Source organism: Chlorocebus sabaeus, chromosome 18 (genome assembly GCF_047675955.1).
Source record: "Chlorocebus sabaeus isolate Y175 chromosome 18, mChlSab1.0.hap1, whole genome shotgun sequence".
In the NCBI taxonomy this organism is placed as follows: Eukaryota; Metazoa; Chordata; class Mammalia; order Primates; family Cercopithecidae; genus Chlorocebus; species Chlorocebus sabaeus.
In genome coordinates this window covers 3,015,866-3,021,883 of record NC_132921.1, presented here as the reverse complement: position 1 = coordinate 3,021,883, position 6,018 = coordinate 3,015,866, and positions in this window count along the sequence as shown.

Below are 6,018 nucleotides of genomic sequence, written 5' to 3'. Positions count from 1 at the left end.
CCCTCTGCAGATCACATCATCCACAGCAATTTCCTACCTCATGACATTTCTCTCTAAATGCCCTATGCTTTCTTGTTATAAGTGAAGTAGGGTCTTCCTTGAGGGAGCTGCTTCATTGTCCTCTCCAGGGGTAGATGCAGTAAGCGTCGTCACTCTTCCTCTCCCCCTACCCTGGTGTTCTCAAGTCAGTAGGAGGAGTAGGGGTCCTCATAGCCCCCTGGTTCCACTTTTAGATGTTACAGCTTTTCTCTGTTCTGAAAACCCTCAAGGTTAACTATTGTACCCACCTCCCCTCTTTCTCATGGTAATTGTCTGCTGCTCCCAGGCCAGGTCCCTGACAATCCTAGAATGAGTTCCTGTCACTGCCACTCCCCATACCATTTCTGCCACAATCTGTGATTTTCACATCAATGTCCATGATCCTTTCAAAATTCTGGCATCTTTGATTTATTCTCTTTTGATAGCCTTTCCCCTAGGCTAACTCAACCACTGGTTCCCATGATGATGGAGCTGCTAAAAACTACATCCCGGTAAAACTCCACACCTCAGTAAGTCCAGTGCCCCCAACTTCCTCAGTGATTTGGCCCCCCGAGCCCTACAGTTTGTCCTAAACCCTTTGCACTGCCCCATCCCTCCACCATCCTCACTTCCCTCCATCCCCAGCTGACTTGTCATGGTTGTCATCCCCTCGCTCAGATGCTCAACTCCACCCGCGGCCTTTTTCCCTCCTTCCTGCTGTCCAGGCCCCATCTCTATCGCTCTACACAATGTGTACATTGCTAAACAAATCCGGAGAAAAGCCTGTCACTGGGTTAAGGGAACTCACTTCGATCTCTGATCACCGATTTCAGATGTGCCCTCAGCATTCTATGGCAACACACAACACTCCGTCACCCTTTCACAGTGTGTCCCCACCTCGGTGTTGTTGGCACTTTGTCCCAGGGGCCCTGCTGTGTGGGCTGCCCTGTGCACTGTGGGATATTGAGATGCATCTCTGGCCTCTGCTCACCCAAGGCCAGTATCATTTTTTTCTCTCCCAAATTGTGACAACCACAGATGTCTCCAGACACCATCCAATGTCCCAGAGGGAGCAAAATCGCCCCCATTTGAAGACTATCTATCTATAGATTCTACTTCCAACATGCCTTTCCTCATTGTCACTCTCTGCTGGTTCCTGTACCTGGTATTTGGTTAAGAAGACTGACGAAACCCAGTCTCCACTAAAAGTACAAAAATAAGCCAGGCATGGTGGTGCGTGCCTGTAATCCCAGCTACTCAGGAGGCTGAGGCAAGAGAATCGCTTGAACCTGGGAGGTGGAGGTTGCAGTGAGCCGAGATTGCACCACTGCACTCCAACCTGGGCAACAAGAGTGAGACTCCGTCTCAAAAAAAAAAAAAAAAAGAAAAGAAAAAGATTCATACACCAGAAAACATCTTCAATCTCCCACTGTCCAATGGACTCATCTGCAGCTGTTACCTTATTCTCGCTTTCTCTCTCTTCATTCTTTAGGACGCAGTCATGCACCCCTTTAAATTCGACTCCTTCACGTGGGCTCTAGAACACAAGGACTTTCTTACTGAAACTCTGCCTTCTGGTGTGCATCACCTGTTTTCCCTTTCTCCTGGGTTGTGTGCATTAGCACACAAATGTCGTTTAACTTTTCCCACCTTCTCAAAAATCCTTTTGATTCTATAACCCCTTGCAGATGTCAACCATTTTTTCTATATTTTTCCTCAAGAAGTGTCACTCCTGAGAGTTTTCTAACTCACGTTCTCCAGTTCTCTTCCCATGACCTCCGAATTGCACTGGAGTTTACAAGTCATCCTCTCAACCCATTGATACATCCTGTGTATTGTTATTTCAGTGGCTTTTGTGGAGCCGCTCACATCCTCCTTCTGAAACACTTTTCTATTTGGTTTCTGGGATGCAACAGTCTCCTTGATTTTCTCTTACCTCACTCATTTCTGATTCTCAATTATTTTTGCTGGTTTTTCTTTCTCTCTCCATATTGGAAAGTTTACAGTGCCCCAGAGCACATGTTCGGAATTTCTCGTCTTCTCTCAATACCTTTACTCCTTTGTTGACAGCATGTGGGTCCATGGCTCTGAACAGATCTACAGCATGGTGGCTCATAAAGGCACATCTCCTCCCCAGACCCCGCTCCTGGACTCCGGTCTCACACATCCGTGTATCTACTCCAAGTGTTTCATTTGCTGTCTAGCAGCCATCTCTACATAAACACTTGAAATCCAAACTCGTTTTTCCTCTCGTTTTCCTCATATCAGTCAACGGCAGCTGCATCATCAGACCAATCACCAGATGCTCATTGCTGAATCCTCTTTTCCTCGTCTTCTGTATCCTGCCTTTCATCAAGTTTGTTAGCTCCTGCTTCAAAATGTGTAATTAATTTTCATTTTTATCGCTTGTCCCCAACTACTACAAAGTGAGCTCCATGGAGAGCAGAAATGTTACTTCTTTTGTTTATTGATGTATTGGCAACAGCAGATGTTTAACAAATACTTGCTACATTAAGAAATAAGTGAATGAAAGTGTAGTTGGTCTCCTGGGGGGGCACTCCTGCTACTTGTTTTAAAACAGAAAAGCTGGTATTTATTAAAATATGAAAATGTCATGGAATCTAAACCTTTACTTCAAAATGGCACACAGAAGTTTCCGACCTTAAAGAAACAGTGTATGAATCAATGTAGAAACGAAGTGTAAGAACATTTTGAAAGAGATTTTTTCATTGCTCTTCAGTATAGCAGGTTCTTCTCTGCCAGTGTCCTCTTTCCAAGACACTCAGTGCTCTCAAAATCAACTTATCAAAATGATTCAGTGGACAATTTCTTACCCAACATGTTTGTAAGGCACAGTAATAAGTTTCTCCTTTTCTGCAGGAGTGACAGTACTAAAGGACGTTTCATACATTATTAGACAATATATTAAAGATGCCCCCATGTTGGTGGCATGCCACATGCCGGCTTATTCCTCACGCATGTGGGTGTCCCCAGGGCCAGCTGCAACCTCTGCTCTGCAGGGTGGCCTGGGAGGCAGGACCCCCACCTCGGGAACACTGCCGGCCCTCAAGGTAACCGGTTACCCTTTCCTTGTTTTGAGAGGTGCCACTGGCAGCGCCTTCAGCTGGACTCTGCTGCTGTTAGACTGAACACGCTGGGGTCACCGTAAAGTAGGGGCTAGGGGTGGGCAGAAGGGGTCCATCCTTTTCTGATGAAGTCGTCATCTCTTAAGTCCTGATATGGTTTGGATATTTGTTCCACCAAAATCTCATGTTAAATTGTGATCCCCAGCGCTGGAGCGAGGCCTGGAGGGCGGCACCAGGGTCACGAGGACGGATCCCTCATGGCTTGGTGCTGTCTTCCCAACAGTGAGCTCTCCAGAGATCTGGTTGTTGCAGAGTGTGGCACCTCCCCGCCTCTCTTTCTTGCTCAGGGTCTCATCATGTGACTTGCTGGCTCCACATTGCCTTCCACCAGCTTCCTGAGAACTCACTAATGTAGATCTGCCAGCACCAGGCTTCTCGTACGGCCTGCAGAACCACGAGCCAATCAAATTTCTTTCCTCTATAAATCACCCAGTGTCAGGTATTTCTTTTATTTATTATTTATTTATTTATTTAAATTTTTTTTTTTTTTTTTTTTTTTTTTGAGACAGAGTCTCGCTCTGTCACCCAGGCTGGAGTGCAGTGGCTCGATCTCCACTCACTGCAAGCTCCGCCTCCCGGGTTTATGCCATTCTCCTGCCTCAGCCTCCCGAGTAGCTGGGACTACAGGCGCCCGCCACCACGCCCAGCTAATTTTTTGTATTTTTAGTAGAGACGGGGTTTCACCGTGTTAGCCAGGATGGTCTCAATCTCCTGACCTCGTGATCTGCCCGCCTCAGCCTCCTAAAGTGCTGGGATTACAGGGGTGAGCCACCGCACCTGGCCAGGTATTTCTTCATAGCAATGCAACCATGGCCCAATACAGGTCCCCAGGGCTTGGGGTGTGGCCTTCCCAATGTTCCCACCCCTCCCCCAGGGTCCCAGCCTCCCCACCTGCTGCCTTCTCTGTCTTCAGCCTCCTTGTTCTTTTCCCAAAAAGCCCCACCTCCAGCAAGGCCAGGGCAGGCTGAGTGGGGCCCTTTCTCCAGGAGGGAGCTGTTTCTGCGTGTCCCGATGGACAGTCTCCCTTGGAGGGTAGGTCTGTGATACATAGAAGGGTATCTCCCTCCCTCTCTCAGACTCATAAGGGGCTTTTTCCCAGGTCCTTGATGTGGTGGGGTTTCTGCAAGGTGAACCCCTGAATGTGAGCCCAAGGCCACCCATGGCATAGCCCAGAGGAGCCACTTACTCTCCGCTAATCCACTCTCCAGCCTGAGACCTTTGTCAAAGCCACCAGCCCAGCACGAGGTCCTACCACGCACCATTCAGGGACTTCTACTCCAGAGAAGCAAACCTGTGGTGCCACATTGAGTTGGATTCTCCTGTTTCTCCAGATCTGGGGTGGCAGTTTGCTTGGCAAGCTCAGCTGTTTGATGGGGGAAGGAAGTCGGTGATTTCAGTGTCCCACCTTCTCTTGCGGTCACGCGGGGAGCGTCTGCCTCTGTGTCTTTCTGCATCAGAGCTATAGCAGGGGTGGAAGAGTTCATCTGGTGGCCTAGAAATTTATTCATTCTGGTTTTGTGTCATATGCTTATCAGTTCTAATGGGTTTTATTTGGGTGGAATCTTTAAGTTCTTCTAAATATAAGACCATGTGGTCTGTAAACAAGGCTAATTTGACTTCTTCCTCTCCAATTTGGATACCCTTTATGTCTTTCTCTTGCCTAATTGCTCTGGCTAGGACTTCCAGCATTGCATGGAACAAAATCAGTAAAGACACAGATGACCCAAACTATCAGTCCATCGACTTGATGTAACTGACATTTATAGAATATGCCAACCTGCAACAGCAGACTACGCCATCGGGAATATCCATATAGATATTCCGCCATCCAGAATACGCCATATGGAATATGCCATCCAGCCACAGCAGAATACACGTCCTTCCTATCTTCTCAAGCGTACAGGGAACACGCACCAAGACAGATCACATTCTGATCCATAAAGTCCACCTTCACAAATAACCCGTTCCTCACTTCACAGTGAGCTCTCAAACACCACGACTCTGACTCCTGTTCTAAGGAGCAGCAACTTCTTAGCTCCAACACCTCATCACATGTTACGAGGCCACACCGCAAACCATCGCCATCTCTGCAATGCACATCCTATGCTCTAACTAATGGACCTTTTTAATTTTCCTTGCATTATGAAAACTTGTGCAAAACGAGAATTGTGGGAACGTGGTAAGACTGGAAAAGAATTCCTAGTGCCCAATTCCTTGTGGAATTGCAGCAAGGGTTGCAGGCACTAATATCATCCCCTCTGTAGGGTCTTCAAAACCTTGTTTTGGTCTCTAGAGAAAAAAGATAATTGTTCAGACACACATCTGAAAACAGAAAACAACCACGTAAGAGATGATGCTGTAAGTCTCATGGTGGGAAGAAAAATGCAAGAGAATTAATTCAAATTCTCCAGGGTTCTATATACAGCATGATAATATCTCACATGTTTGTTAATGACTGAAAGGAAACAGCATCACCGACTGTTCACAGCACATAGTTGATTACAAGTGGTTTATAGTTCGTGCACCAAAGAAATGAAGAGATTATATAACAAAATCTCACTGGAGAAAACACATTGACAGTCTTTGCCAACATTTGCTGCAGGTTGGGCCGTGAGGGCCTGAGGTCTGCATGCAGGTGAGAGGCCAACGGCCAACTATCCGAGGGTAGGAGGGGCACCTTCTTCCCACTGCGAGAGTGGAATAGGGAAGAGCTATTTTTACTCATGAAAGAGATCGTGCGCTTCAGCCAATAAGCCCAGGAGTCATTACATCAATATCAAATAATACATAATGCACATTGAGTCTGAACTGTTCACGGATAAAGCATCAAGCGCGACCAGATACTGGGAGGGGG